General features: G+C 36.4%; 2 pseudogenes; one reads left to right on the forward strand and one right to left on the reverse strand.

Moving 5' to 3' along the window:
* Window positions 1-6,447: 6,447 nt before the first annotated feature.
* Window positions 6,448-7,383, reverse strand: LOC119533085 (annotated as a pseudogene).
* A 55-nt stretch (window positions 7,384-7,438) lies between these two features.
* Window positions 7,439-14,087, forward strand: LOC119533086 (annotated as a pseudogene).
* Window positions 14,088-16,236: the final 2,149 nt, after the last annotated feature.

A 16,236-nucleotide genomic window follows, 5' to 3' on the forward strand; every position in this document is an offset into this window, starting at 1 on the left:
AATTTTGTGGCCTTCAGTGGAAGGTGTGTTATTTAACCAGACTCTGGCACTTACTTGCTTTACACCTCTTAGACCTCAAATACACTTTGAAGAAAATAATTTGGATCTTACTTAAATTTTATGGTAACCTGATTTGAGTTATGTATGCAATTATAAGCCTAGTAACAGTTTCTACAAAAATGCTCATAAAATGCCAGAATTCCTTAAAAACAGCTAATATCATATTCTTGGGTTGCATAAAGCATGCATTAGTATCAACTGCCTAATTGTTCTTGTTTGCTAATGCTGTTGTTAGGCAAAATATCAGAAATTGATTTTTTATAATTATTCATTTTATTGAGATATATTCACATACCACGCAGTCATACAAAACAAATTGTACATTTGATTGTTCACAGTACCATTACGTAGTTGTACATTCATTATCAAAATCAATCCCTGACACCCTCATTACCACACACACAAAAATAACCAGAATAATAATTAAAGTGAAAAGGAGCAACTGAAGTAAAAAAGAACACTGGATGCCCTTGTCTGTTTGTTTGTTTGTTTGTTTCCTTCTCCCACCTTTCCACTCATCCATCCACAAACTAGACAAATGGGAGTGTGATCCCTATGGCCCCCCCAATCCCACTGTCCCCCCCACATAAGCCACATTTTTATACAATTGTCTTCAAGATTCATGGGTTCTGGGCTGTAGTTTGATAGTTTCAGGTATCCACCACCAGCTACCCCAATTCATTAGAACCTAAAAAAGGGTTGTCTATATTGTGCATAAGAGTGCCCACCAGAGTGACCTCTCAGCTCCTTTTGGAATCTCTCTGCCACTGAAGCTCACTTCAGAAATTGATTTTTATAAGGGGTATTTATTAGGTCACAAATTTACAGTTCTAGTGCCATAAAAGTGCCCAAACAGGCATCAAAATGAAAATACCATCAGTGAAGGAAGGCCAATGGTGTCTGGAACACCTCTGCCAGCTGGGAAGGCATGCAGTTGGTGTCTCCTGGAACTTTGCTCCTGGGTTCTGGTTTCAGAATGGCTTCCTCCAAAATGTCATCGGGTTTCTGTCTCTCTTAGATTCTCTCTCTCAGCTTTATGCTTGGTTCTTCTGGGGCATACTCTCTAAGCACTTGGGAGTCCTCTCTTAGCTTCTTCAGGGCAAATTCTGTGCTTCATCTCTTATCATATCATCTCCAAACATCCTTCTGTATGCATTTCCCAGTGTCTCCATGTGTCTGGATCTGTGTGGGCTCTGAGATCTTAAGGACTCCAGGAACAAATCAAGACCCATCCTGAATAGGTAGGGCCACATCTCCATAGGAATAATCTAACCAAACTGTCTTGCTCACAGTTGGGTGTGTCACAGCTCCATGGAGACACCCAAACAAAAGGATCCACCAACAAGATTGGATTAAAAGATCATGGCCCTTTGGGGGTCCATAATAGCTTCAAACTGGTATACTCATCATGACCATAATCAGTCTCTACAAGGGGAGACAGTCAAATCCACTCAATAAGAAAACTAGTTATGAACAACAGGTAAGAAAGAGATTTTCAGGCTACCGTAAAGAAGGAACAGTACCTTTCAAAAATGTGCCCATCAACACTTCCCTGATCTGCAATTAAATGCTACACAGTAATGCATTACCCACAAAACTTGGTCCTGATCTGTGAGAAGGAGTAAAGGAATTTCTGCTAGCTAATTCTGATGTTTGAGAAGGAATAAACATTTAGGTCACAGTGGTACACAAATAGTGTGACCTTATATAAGAAGTTCAAAAAATCCTCAGAATTAGAAAAAAGTTCCAAAGGTGTTGATTGTAAACAATCTCAAAAGACACCTTAAGCTGTTTAACCCAGCTCTTTCATCAAGGCCAGCTCAGGGCACATGCACAATTCCTGCAGCCATAGAACTGGTTCCCATACATCTTCCTGAGGTTGTGTAATATCTGTAATTAGGAGGTTAATGCAGACAAAGAATGGATTGTACTAGTTCTCTGAACCATGGAGTGTGGGCCATCATTGACATGGTGACTGCCAGACACACAAAGGAATACTGCACAGACCTGTGGCCCCAAAGCTTAAAATGCTGTCATACCTCAAAATGTACCATCTATTGTCAGGAAAGAGCTAATTCTCCCAGAGAAAGTATTTCAATATCTATCCTATTCTTCACAAAAATGGTATGAGTTGTTAAATCAGATACTGTCAGGAAAGCAGAAGAATTTCTATGGTTCTTATAGGTTTAACTTATCTTTCTGTCACTGAGTTCAAGTTTAATTCAACTATGCTCATAAAACACAAACATTAATAATTTTATCCACTGAAATATTGTTGATTCTTGGCCCAGTACATATTTTATTTTGATACTGCTGTAGTACTAGTAGGAACAAGAAGAAAATGGTTAAGGGACTCTTGAATTAGAAGAAAGGAGGGTGGTTTTGTGTGCCAATAATGATAACATTAAATTAATTTATGTTGACATTGAACACTTTCAGATGGGATGTTTTGTCCATTAAACAAAATCCTCTCAGTTTGAGTTCATTAGAAGGAAATGCTGAGGGTAATCAGGAACAACTTGTTTCCTAGGGCCTTGTATATTGATCATTTTCCCAAAATTGTTAAAGCAGAAGGAGATGTTTCTTCAACTTCACTGATGTGGAATACATGAACACATTAAATTTAATTACAACAATAATATTTTCAGTATGAAATATAGAATCTTACACTAAGAACATAGTCTGCAAATTATAACCAATTTGTAATTGGAATGTGTGCCAGTTTGAACATATTATGTCCCCCAAATGCCATTATCTTTGATATAATCTTGTGTGAGTGGACCTATCAGTGTTATATTGTAATTCTTTGAGTGTTTCCACGGAGATGCACCCCACCTAACTGTGGTTGATGACTCTGGATAATTTCCATGGAGGTGTTGGCCCACCCATTGGGTGGGTATGAATTAAATTACTGGAGCACTATATATGATCAGACAGAAGGATCAAGCTGCTACAGCTGAGAAGGGCACTTTGAAGAAAGCACAGGAGCTGTAGATGAGAGACAGTTTGAAGATGGCCATTGAAAGCAGGCTCTTGCTCCAGAGAAGCTGAGAGAGGACAAATATCCCAAGTGCAACTAAGAGTGATGTTTTTTGAGGAACTGCAGCCTAGAAAGGAACACCCTGAGAGAAAACCATTTTGAAACCAGAACTTTGGAGCAGATCCCAGCCTGTGCCTTCCCAGCTAACAGAGGTTTCTGGACACCATTGGCCATCCTCCAGTGAAGGTACCCAATACTGATGTGTTACCTTGGACACCTTATGGCCTAAAGACTTTAACTGTGTAACCAAATAAACCCCCTTTTATAAAAGCCAATCCATCTCTGGTGTTTTGCATTCTGGCAGCATTAGCAAACTAGAACAGAAAGCTTAAAAATAAATCTGCAGTGCTTGAATTAAACATAACAAGTAAAACATCTTTATTAATATTTAAAGTTTAATTAACATTAGTTTATATTTTATCTTTATTAATGAATAAAGTTGAATTTAGCCAAGTGCACCTTTTAAAAGCAATGTATACTTAAAAAATATTTTACCAAAATAAATAAAAGACAAAGACATATTCCCTTTAGAAAGTTCCAGATTTTACTGTGTAAAATGCAATAATTTATATTATAATCATAATTAAAGTCTAATCACTGTCATTTGCCCATTGGTTATGTGTCATGAAGAAAGAATATTTATGGGTTTCACAGCTTCAATGACATGTAAATCCAGACTATACTGCCCATGGTTTTCTGATAACAGCTTAGTTACCTTATTTACTAGTTTAACCATTGTTGTAGTTTGCACTTCAGTTTTGCAAAGATCCTTGGGGCCTATTGTTTTCAGCCAAGCCTACTGCATGGTTGCAAATCTGGCAAACAGCTCTATCCCTTCCTTTGTCTGTGTGTGGAGTGCATAAGCCAGATTCAATCAGCTGAGAGGCAAGGACTTCTATATCATGAACCTGTAGAGTGGCCTCTTCTTATAAGTGATCAACTCCACAGTTCTTATGTCCCCCACCTAATGTTTCCTAATATCATCTTTGTAACTTAAAGGATATGACCTAAATCCACAGCTAAAATGTATGGTCAATACGACTCCAAAAAGAAGTGTTCAGTGCCTCTTCTGAGGGATCTTTGCCTTTTGCAATTAAATGTTGTTTGAGGAAAACTGCACTAAAAATTTCAATAAAAACTGAGGTCACATGGAAATACAATTGGGATGCATTTCACAACTAGGTTATAATTGAATTGAAGTTAGGTGTTTGAAAAATGCATTTTTCCCATACTACCAAATATCAATTTTTCAGAGTAACCCTCATGACTGCATACAAGGCAGAGCACAGGACAGAACAGTGCTCTACCTGTGGTTGCAGGATGTTTCTATTCAAGAGGCAGTGCCACTATTAAGATTTGTCATTTGACATAGAGCCAGATGTTCTCAGTAAATAGGAAAAGCACTTGCTCCCTGTTTTTTGGGAGAGACTTTAACAAGACCAATGCTTTCTTTATATTCATTGTATGAGTAGACTCAGTCTAAACATTTTTAGCAAATTAAAAACTGTTAATTGATTCACAGAGTGAGTGGATAATAGCATCTGATGAAGGGGATAACAGCCAAACAGGGAAAGCAGAAGTTTATCTGCTTGCTATTTACAACCTCTAAAGAGATTTACTGATGAAGGAACTGTTGTTAAGACAGAACATTCAGCAGTTACTTGAAGAATTTCAATAAGAAAGAGAAGAAGGTAGATGGGATGCAGTGGTATTGCAGCTATAATGTGGCAGGAGCCTGCTTTGTAAGATCAATGGAAATGCCATGTACTGTTCCAGGAATAAAAGAGGCATATTTCACATTTGGTCCCCTTTCAATCATCCTCTCTTTTGAGTGGATTCCTCCTCCAGATTTCTGCTTCCCTCCTCCTTCTTAAATACAATAAACACAATGTTGATGCTGATTTCATAACCAGCATTCTTCTTCATAACTCAGCTAAATGCAAAATACACAGTAGCCACAATGTTGATACTGATTTCAGAACCTGCATTCTTCTTCATAACTCAGCTAAAAGCAATACATTCTGCAATATTCAGACCCCACCATGATATACCCGAGGGTTGATTGCTTTCAAGATTTAAGAAGTTTGATTTGATTTTGAGAAACTAAATTGGTTTCATTTTTAATGGTATCTTCTTTAACTTCATACTGCATCTATTTTGCCACAGAGCTGTTGTATTCCAGGACCTGCTCTGTGGAGCATTGCAGATGGTTTGCTTCCAGTCAGTTAGCACTTCTATGGGTCTCCTCACTCTTATGGCATGGTCCCTCGGGTCAAAGTGTCCTCAAGCCTGGTCTGCTCCTTACCTCACATGTCTGCTTTTTCAGGTTTTGTTATGGCTGAGAAGGGGTCTCTGAAGTGTTTTCTTCTGCTCCTCACCTTCTGAGTGACCAGGCTGATGTGTTCCTTACCTGAATGTGTGTTCCAGGCAGGGAAATAGGATGATGGCAGAGTTGAGAAAGGAAACTTTGTTATGAATTTTACTTGCAAAATTAAATTCAAATTTTTATTCAGAATTCTACTGACACTAGGATTTTATAATGTCAGTAAGAAGTGCTCAGAGGGCTTCCTGGAGAAAACTGGGCAGTGTGTCAGTTACTTTTCTGCTGCCTGGTAAAGTAGACCTGGTATTACCTTGTGTAATCTTGGTGCTTTACAAAGTCCCTTGGATTTCTTTATAATATCAGGGATCATATTCATAAGCATATATGAAAAACAGACTCATTTTTATATTGTTATGTTAGGAAAATGTTATAAGAACACCAATAAATGATTTTTTCTCTTAAAACTCTACTTAAAATAAAAACATGCTGACTTGGTTTAAGTGAGCAGGGCACCACTTGCCCTGTTTTGGAAGAGGAAGCTCTGGAAGAGGTTCCAGATTAGGCCATGGGAAGCAGGGATGACAACTTTTATCTGTATGAACTTTATATCCACAGCTGGTTCCTTAATAACCATGAAGTCTTCCTTTGAAGATACTTATGGAATGTTGTATGAAAACCAATAGCTGATGGGAAGTCCTTTAGTTGCTGTGAAATCTCCTTAAATCCCCTTATTTTTGTGGAAAACACCTTTGTATAAAAGCAGAACTTTCAGGTTTTGTTCCCTTCTGAAAGAATAAGGTCTTTCCTGACAATATGTGGTACATTTTGAATTATACAACCACAGAATTTTGGAAATTCTGAAAACAAAATAAGTTTGTACTCTTCCTATTTTGACACATAATACAAAAACTAACACTTAAAATCAAGTCATTGTTCCAAAAATTAGAAATAGGGAAAAAATTAATATTGAAGCATTTTTCAGCTCACATCATAAATACAGGGTTGTCTTGAAAGAATTATCATATCACTTTCCTAAATAAAGCATTGTCCTCATAATTTTCTTCATAGCCTCTATTATCTGCCTATTTCTAACACTATAAATAATAGGATTCAGGAAAAGAGGGACTACAGAATAGAACACAGAAGTGACCATGCCCTGAATTGTATGTGAGGTGGAGGTTGGCTTTATGTATACAGCAGCACCAGAGCTGAGAAAGACAGACACCACAAGTATGTGAGGGACACAAGTGGAGAAGGCTTTCTCCTGTTGTCTTCTGGTTGGAAACTTGAGCACAGTAGAAAATATGTAAACATAAGACCTTGTAACAAAGGCAAAGCAGCCACCAACAATCACTACTGTTGAGCTAAAACTTAAAATTTCATTGCTGAAAGTGTCAGATCAGGAGGGCTTCAGCAGAGAGGGGGCATCACAAAAAAACTGATGGACCACATTGGACTGACAGAAGCACAGCTGTAATGTGTTTTCAGTGTGGAATCCTGAGAAGGTTATGCCACTCAGTACTGAGGCCAATGTCATCTGGACACAGACCCAAGAGTTCATGATCATAGGGTAGTGCAGGGAGTGGCAGATGGCCACATAGCAGTCATAGGCCATGGAGGTAAGGAACATCACCTCCACAAATCCAAAAAAGAAGACCATAAATATCTGAGTTGCACACCCAGCCACTGAGATGGCCCTATTGTCAGTGAGAGAGGTGGCACAGGCCTTGGGGACAGTGACAGAAATGTAACACATGTCTAACACTAACAGATTCATGAGGAAGAAATACATGGGGGTGTGAAGATTCTTGTTCAGGCAGGTCACTGTGACAATGAGAAGGTTACCCATCAGGGTTGCTAAGTACAACATCAGAAATAGCATGGCATGCAAGAGTCTGTACTCCCAAACATAAGAAAACCTTGTATGCAGGAATTCCTTCTCTATAGTAGAGTTGGGCATCATTAGGTAATTTGCTTTGGACATGGATAGACAAGGCACATAATCCCTAAACAACATGGAGAATCAGTATGTGGAAATACAGTAGCCCAAGTATGTTTACCAACTCATATATATCCAAATTTATTCTTTGTAGTTCTCATTGGTTATTATGAAATACCACAGTGTTTCCTTATGGTCCTTTAGTTTTCCTGCTAATGTATCTTATTTACAGTGCATAGGTAGCAAGTAAAATATAATCGTTTAGAAGTTGTGCCCATATTTGATTAAATTTTTATCACAAACTAGTTGTATATTGTTTATAACAGAAGTTCAAAGTTTTCCTGGAAGGATATTTTAGTTAATAGGCAAACTGACACATATTAACTCATTAGCCATATTCTATAAATGCTAACAGATAATTATTTGATGACTGAACACAATCTGAATAAATATAGCGGGTATTATTGTGTCAGAATGTATCAAAGCTTTATGTATGGTGGAAATAGTTCATCTGCCTAATAGCAAGAAAATTATTTTTATTTTTAATTGCATGCTATGACTTTGATACTGATTTCATTTGGAAATTCATCTTCAAGAGATATTTGCTCTGTTGGCTGTCTTCATATTGGTTACATGTATCTCCTCATTGTATCTATTAATATGTACACTTCATTTCAATGCTAGATTCTTTAACTTTCCTCTCTCTTTCTCTGTGAGTGTGTCTCTACCTCTCCCTCTGTTTCTTTCCCTCAATCCTTCCCTATTTAAATTGTTTACTAGGTCCTTGCTTTTTATTTTTTCTGTTTCTTAGCCTAAATACCATAATCAACAAATTCAAGAATACAAACAACTTTTTAGTCATTTATAATGCCATGTGTCATTTATCTTATTCACATATTACATACTTAAATTCTCATTATAGTCTACAAAGTGTTAAGTAATATATATAGCGTATTAAAATGAAAAAACCTGGGCCAATGAAAGATCCATATACTTGTCAATCCACAGAAATGTAAGTGGAAGAGGCATTCAAAGTCAGGTTTGCCTGCTCAGATAGTCTGTTTCCACATGTGTTTCTTCCATCAGAACTCCTGATCCTACTGCATCTCATTTCCCACCACAACAATCCCTGGTCCTCATAAAATCTGAGCATTTAATCCTGAAGTACCATCCCAGGCTGTCTAGTAGTGCAGGACTTATGAGACCATGGTTATTGGATTGTTAAATCATGACTATCAGGAGCTTAGTAATCACTACATTCATTCCCTACGTAGTACATTGAGTACAAAATGCACCATGAGAACTGTTCAAACCATTTTCCATATCACTTATTTCAGATATCTTATCCTTTCCCAATAGTACTCTACAATTTCATATAAGGAAAAGCTGATTTAATCTTTTTTTTTAACCCATATAAAAGGGTAATATATCAAAGTTGCTCCAGTCTCTTCTCCATGTCAACATATTTTCATAAAGATTAAAACAATTTTGTGACACTTCTATTGAAGGAAAAACATAAAGCCATGCTATAGCTTCAGCAGGGAAAGATTGGGAGCCTAATTTGGGTCATTTCTGGTCACAAATTAATTTCTGTTTTTAAGAATAATAAAGTAACCTGAATTAAATTTATTTTATAAACATCATAAAAGATCTTGTCCTAATAACTTAAGTATTTCAATATATAGTGATTCTTACATATTCTTACTTAGCTTTTCCTCCTTATCTGCTGTGGTAGAGTGAATGGAACATCCATTTCTAGGGCAAATTCACCACAACAGCCTTCATTCTGTCTCCCCTTTCACTGGTATTTATGTATCCCACTGAGGTATTACTTTTCCCTATAGTCTTTGAATTTACATAAATGCCTAGATTCCTGTGTTCAAAAAATTAATTCTGAAACATTGACCCATTGATTTATTAATTTATTTTTCTGCTTGTTTTCATTAGCCTTTTCCAAACCATGTTATTTCTATTTAAGTTTCTCATTTGAAACACAATCTGCCTCCTTCCAGAATCTAAGCATCTTATTCCAAGAATATCTACATCAGAAGATCTATTGGTTGATAAATCAGTCTTCAGCTGCTTGAAACTCCTCAACCCTGGAGTACACTACAAGGATTTCCACACCTGGTGCTGCATCTCTGTCCTCCTGTGATTCACCTTCATGTTGTTTTAGCCACTTCATTAAAGACATATAGGAATTCAAGTTATCATTACTCAATAGCCAATTACAAATTGTATTATGGCATTCCACAGTTCTTTGGAAATCACTTCCTTCTTCTCTTTTTCTTCCACTCATTCTATTTGCCTCTTCATTGTTCTGCTGTCTTCTAATATTCCACCAAACTCTCCCTGCCTGTCCCATTCTTTATTAAAATGAACTCTTCTTTCTCCATTATCTCCTTTCCATATTTCAGTTAGTAGCTATCATAATTCTGTCAAGTTAGTAACATATACCTCAATTACATTTTAAAAATAAAACTGCCCTTAATGATGTCACATGTAATGTATAACTTTCTGACTTCTGGTAACACTTCCTTGGCAATATTATCTTTTAAAATTATCATGTACTTAATTAACTCGATTATCTCTTAGATTGACAGCATTTTATTATCCAATACTTTTAGTTCAGCCAGAGTGTTATTGACCTGAGAGAAACCTAGATGTTATGCATGGAATAGCTGAAATCCCTAGCAAGGTGCCCATGAAATATCTCCAATGATATCTACCCAATTAATTTAAAGTTATTAAAATATGTTTTTGAAAAAGTTATTTGGATATTACTGAAGGGTGGTTGCACTTCTGTTTTTCATTTTTTTCTATCTTTACTAATGGAAATTTCTAACTATAATTATTTTAGTACTATCAATATCTATTCCAATAGTTTGGGATATTTTAATACCAAGCATTGTTAACTTTACCTGAAAAAAATGATGACTAGATGTATTAATTCACTGTTTAATTCATGCATTCAGTAATTTCACCACAATTAATCTTCTTAGCTCTAGAAGACAGGAATAATAACAGCTAATGTATTTCCTTGCACATTACTATAATTAGATACACTGTGAAAATAATCATTATTTAATAAAATTATTAAATTTACAATGATGGAATGTGATGTCTTTGATAAAATATTATTATGTTTTCCCATAAAACCTGGACATATTTCAGAACTTGACAAAGTGAGTCAGATAAGCTATTGACACATGTGTAAACATATACATTGTTGGTAATATATGAGTATATAATTGATGTTTGTACAAGCTGAGAAGATTTAACATGGTTTTGCAATGACTAAAATAAGAATTGCAGTCCCTGAGGCAACACCGTTAATCAACACTAAAGCTCAGCATGTGTTATTCTGTAATTGTTTGAACTATTTTCCATGCTAATTGGAAGAAGTCAGGGCAGGTGTCACTTTCAGATGGACTTCTTTCTCATAAGACATAAAACTTCCCCTCTTGTTTCTTCATGGCATTCTTTAATTTAGGACTATTTGAAACATTTCAATAAATGTTGCTATTTTAAGCTAATCTAGTAACTAAGATTTTATTGATAACATTTTATGACCAACTTGATTTAAAATGTCTACTTCAATATTTATATATAGCTCTAACTTAGTAAATCTAGTTTCATGTTGAAGATTAAGCTCTTAAAAATAATTTCTTGACTTTTGGCTCACCAAAGTATATATCAGACTACTACCAATATATTACATAATTGCAAAAGTGTTTGAAAATTTGAACACATGTTAAAAAAATACTGCATGCTTACCAATCAAATTTAGTTTTCTAGCTGGAATTTTCATGTGACATTGTAACACAGTTAAAACTTTGGGACATTCATGGAAGTGTATGTTATATAACTGGAAACTAATATCATATTCTTGTTTTGCATAAAACATCCATTAGTATCAACTGCGTCATCATGCCCAAGATCATTCTCTATAAGAAAAGATAGCCTAATAGATTTAACAGGAATCCTAGTTAGGAACAAGTAGGAAAAGGTTTTCTGGTTACTGTAAAGAAAGAAGAGTACCTTTCATGAAACAAGCCCTTCATCACTGGATTGCCCTGCAATTACATGCTACACAGTTATACATCACCTATGAAACTTAGTCCTCACCTGTGAAAGGAGGTAAACAAGTTTCTGATAGCTAAATCAGACATTTGAGAAAGTATCAACTTTTAGGCTACAATGGTACACAAATAGTGCAACCATGTAGACAGAGTTAAAAAAATTATCAGACTTAAAAAAAAAAGTTCCCAAGCTGTGGATTGTAAAGAACCTCAAAAACACCCTGAGCTCCTTAACCCAGCTCTTTCTTCAAGGCCAGCTCAGGGCACACACACCTCCTGCACTGCAGGCCTTCTGGCTCCACACATCTTCAGGAGAATCTGTAATTTCTGTAATTAAGAGGTTAATGCAGAGAAAGAATGGGTTGTTCCAGTTCTCAGAGACCTTGGCATTTTGTAGGCCAGCATCATATTATCTGAGGATTGGTGGGCCCTCATTGACACATTGACTGCCATGCACACAAAGGTATGGTGCACAGATTTGAGGCCACAAAGCTTAAAATGCTTGTGGTTGCATACCTCAAAATGTGCCATGAATTGTCAGGGAAGACCTCATTCCTTCAGAGGGAAAGAACTGAAGGCTCCACATTTATCAAAAAAGTGTTTTCCATATAGACTGAGGAGCATTAAGGATATTTCATGCTATCTGAAAGACTTCCCCTCAAATATGGGGTTTCACAAGGATATTCAAAATACAACCTCAAATCAAGCCCTCAGTCTTGCTGTATGCCCTTATGAGACTTGCCCCTGCAAAGGAGAAGCTAATCTTACTCATAATTATACCTAAGCATCACCCCCAAAGAACTTATTTTGTTGTTCTAGTGTAAACTCTTTCTCTAAGTCAACCTACAAAAAACTCACTCCCTTCCCCACCACATGGGACATAACTACCAGGGTGTAAATCTCCCTGGAAATGTGGGCTATGACCCTCAGGGGTGAGCATGGTCCCAGGATTGTGAGATTGAGGATGCCTTCTTAACCAAAAGGGAGAAGAGAAATGAAACAAAGTATCAGTGGCTAAGAGGTTTCAAATATAGTAGAGGTCATTCTGAAGGTTATTATTCTTATGCATTATAAATTCATTTTAGTTTTTATTAGAATAACTAGAAGGAAATTCCTGAAACTGTTGAACTGTAATCCAGTAGTCTTGTTTCCGGATGATTGTAGACATCATTATTCAATGTCTGAAAATCAAATCAAACTTCTTAAAGCATGAAAGCAAATAACCCTCAGGTATACCATGGTGGGGTCTGAAGTTTGTGGAATGTGTTGCATTTAGCTGAGTCATGAAGAAGAATGCTAGTTGTGAAACCAGCATCAACATTGTGACTAAGATAGTCAAGGAGAAGAGGGAAGGAGAAAGCTGCAGGAGGAGACCTCTTGAAAAAGAGGAGGATGGAAATGGGACCAAATATGAAATATCCCTCTTTTATTCCTGGAATGGTAAATAGCATTTTCATTGGCCTGAACAGTCAAGCTCACATTCCATTCTAGCTGCAATAACACTGCATCCCATCCATGCCTCTTCTCTTTTTCTACTGAAATACTTCAAAGAAATGCTGAATGTCCTCTCTCTTAAAAACTGTTCCTTCATAAGCAAATCCTTTGGGAGGCTATGCACAGCAAGCAGGGATGCTTTTGCCTGTCCCCATCAGTTTTTCTGGGGCCACCTCCATCAGGTGCTGTTATCCACTCACTCTGAACTTCTGTTAATAGTTTTCAATCTGCTAAACAATTTGATCTGAGGTTTTTAATACAATGAATAAAAAGACATGGGTCTCTTTCTGGGAGTACCCTTCCTATCTAAATTTTCAATTCTAATTCTATTTATACTCTCTCTCAAAAACCAGGAAGCAAGTGCTTCTCCTGTTTACTGCATACATCTGGCTCTATGTCAGGAGCCATCTCAATGGAGAAACTGCCCCTTGAATAAAAATATCCACCCCCATTGGTGGAGCACTTTTCTGTACTGGGTTCTGTATTGTATACAATCATGAGGTTTACTCTTAAGAGTGCAAAACCACTGTCACTCCTTGATAATAAGGGAAAATGCATTTTTTAAAGAACTAACTTCAATTTGGTTATTGCCTACTTGTAAAATGGATCCAAATTGTATTTCTGTGTGATATCAGTTTCTATTGAATGTAGTCAGTGCAGTGTTCCAGGCCAATATTCAGTTGCAAAAGGCAAAGATCCCTCAGAAGAGACACTGAACTATTTAGGAATAGCACTGACCACATCTTTTAGCTGTGGATTTAGACCATATCCTTTTAAGTTAGTGAAGATGTTGTTAGAACGCATTCTGTGGGGGACTTAAGAACTGTGGAGTTAACCAGTTAGGTGAAGAGGCCACTCTACAGGTTACTGACCAAGAAGTCCTTGTTTCACAGCTTACTGAAGTCTCCCTTATGCCCTCTGCACCCAGCAAAGGAAGGAATGGAGCTTTTTGCCAGATTTCTGCCCACATACTGTGCTTGGCTGAGAGCAGTGGGTGCCCAGAATCTGTGAAATACTGAAGCATCAATTGCAACAACAGTCAAACTTGTAAAGTATGTGAGCTGTGGCCAGAAAACCATGGGCAGTATAGTTTAGTCCTACAAGTCATTTTTTGAAGCAGTGGAGGCCATAAATATTCCTTCTACCTGATATCCAATGGGAAAATGATGATGAATAGTCTATAATTATGATTATAATATGAATTCACTGCATTTTGCACAGTGAAATCTGGAATATTATGGAGGGATTATGCCTTTTTACTTAAAGTTTTAGTAAAATAAATTTTACATATACATAATTTTAAAACAGTGCAGTATACTAAATTCCAATCCTTTCATTAATATTTAAGATAAAATATAAACAAATATTAATTTAAACCATAAATACTAATGCAGATGTTTTAAGGGTTATTTTTAATTCAAGCACAGGCAGATTTATTTTTAAACTTTCCTATTACAAATTGATTATACTTTACACACTATATTGTCACTCTAAGGTTATATATTTCATACTCAAAATATGATTCTTTCTATTAAATTTAATGTGTTCTCTGTTCCACATCAGTGAAGTTGAAGAAACATCTCAACCTCTGATAATAAATGTTGGGAAAATGGTCAAGATGTGAGGTCCCTGGAAGCAAATTTTTTCCTGGTTACCATCAGGGTTTCCCTCTAGTGAATGCAGCAATTTTCACTAATAATGCCAAACTGATACACTTTGTTTAATAGATAAAGCAGCCCTTCTGAAATTGTTCAAAGTGTCAAAATAAATGAATTGGTTGTTAGTGTTATTGACACATCAGACATTCCCTTTTTCTTGTTCAAGAATTGCTTTAAAATTTTTCTTTCTGTTCCTGCTAATATTACAGCACCTGCTAGTTTTGAATCTCTCAGAGATATGGTATATTGAGAGGAGTTAAAACAGGGCTCTCCCCCATAGAATTACTCATAACAAAATAGCTCTTTTGTTTTAACTCCCCTCATCTTACTTGAAATATTTATCTTTTCTGGATGATCTAAAATAGCATTTTGAAAAATAAAACACAACCAAAAAACAATGAGCATTGTAGGAGACAAGTAAGGATGATTTGGGAAAAAGGTGAAGAGGAGGAAAAGGAAATTATTATCTTCAAATACTCAAGGTTAATATTGTATTTAATTTTGCTTAAGAGGCAAGTCAGGATTTCTGGGAAAGGACCAGTGTTGCTCCAGGTACAGGCAAGGATGAGTGGGCATATTCAATTGCAATGACAGAGACATTGACAGGAGACTTTGGGTTTTATCACAAGGGCCTCTGTGTTCAGTTTTAGTTAAAAATGTGGGGACACAATGGCATTATAGAAAACCTCTGGGAACACAACCCTTTGTGTCAATAACAGCCAATGCTCAGGAATAATTTCAAGAACATAATTGTTTCTAGACTAAGAAATAGGACCCAAATGAAAATTGCACATGAATACCAATTTTGTATAATAGGAGATACTAATATCTTTGAATCTGTGAATTCCTTGTGGATCCTGGGAAACAAGGAGCAGTGAAGTGTCCACAGCCAGCCTTTATGAAATCCCAGGAAGCAAGTTTGTTCCACTCATCCTCAAAGTTTCTCATTGAGAAATGGAATGATTTTCACTAGTCAGGCCAAACTGACAGGATTTGTTTCAGCCCATTTGAGATTGTCCAAAATGTCAAAATAAAGGAACTCACTGCTATTTACCAACCTTGTGCCAAAGCCCAGCACACCACAAAGGATTTAGACTAGTATCTGGCACTTAGTGCATATTATAAAGTGTGATAATATCTATCCTATTCTTCACAAAAGTGGTATGAGGTGATCAGTCAAATCCTGTCAGGAAGCAAAATATTTTCCATGGTTCTTAGAGGTTCTATTAAACTTTCTGTCATAGGTTTCCAGTTTATTTCAACTACACTCAGAAAACACAATCATTATGAATTTTATCCACTGAAATACTGTTGATTTTTGGCCCAGTATATATTCTATTTTGATTGATGCTCAAAATGCCCCTGAATCAGGGAAGGATGGGGGAAATCATCAAAATCCAGAGTAAGATAACTTACCATTTCAGTGATGCCAGTCTCCAAAGACTTTCTCCATGTTATTTCTTGGTGAAAGAAATCTACTTACAGTTTGCATAACCTGATCAAAATACCTCAGTTTGTTCATCTGGAATGCAAACTATGATTAGCCATGTGCCAATTACCATGAGCAGTCACCCTGATTGCTAATTACATCTCACTTAATTGTTTTCTTGCATTATAAATCCTTACAAACTTAATGAATT

The sequence above is a fragment of the Choloepus didactylus genome, chromosome 4, assembly GCF_015220235.1.
Source record: "Choloepus didactylus isolate mChoDid1 chromosome 4, mChoDid1.pri, whole genome shotgun sequence".
Taxonomy (NCBI): Eukaryota; Metazoa; Chordata; class Mammalia; order Pilosa; family Megalonychidae; genus Choloepus; species Choloepus didactylus.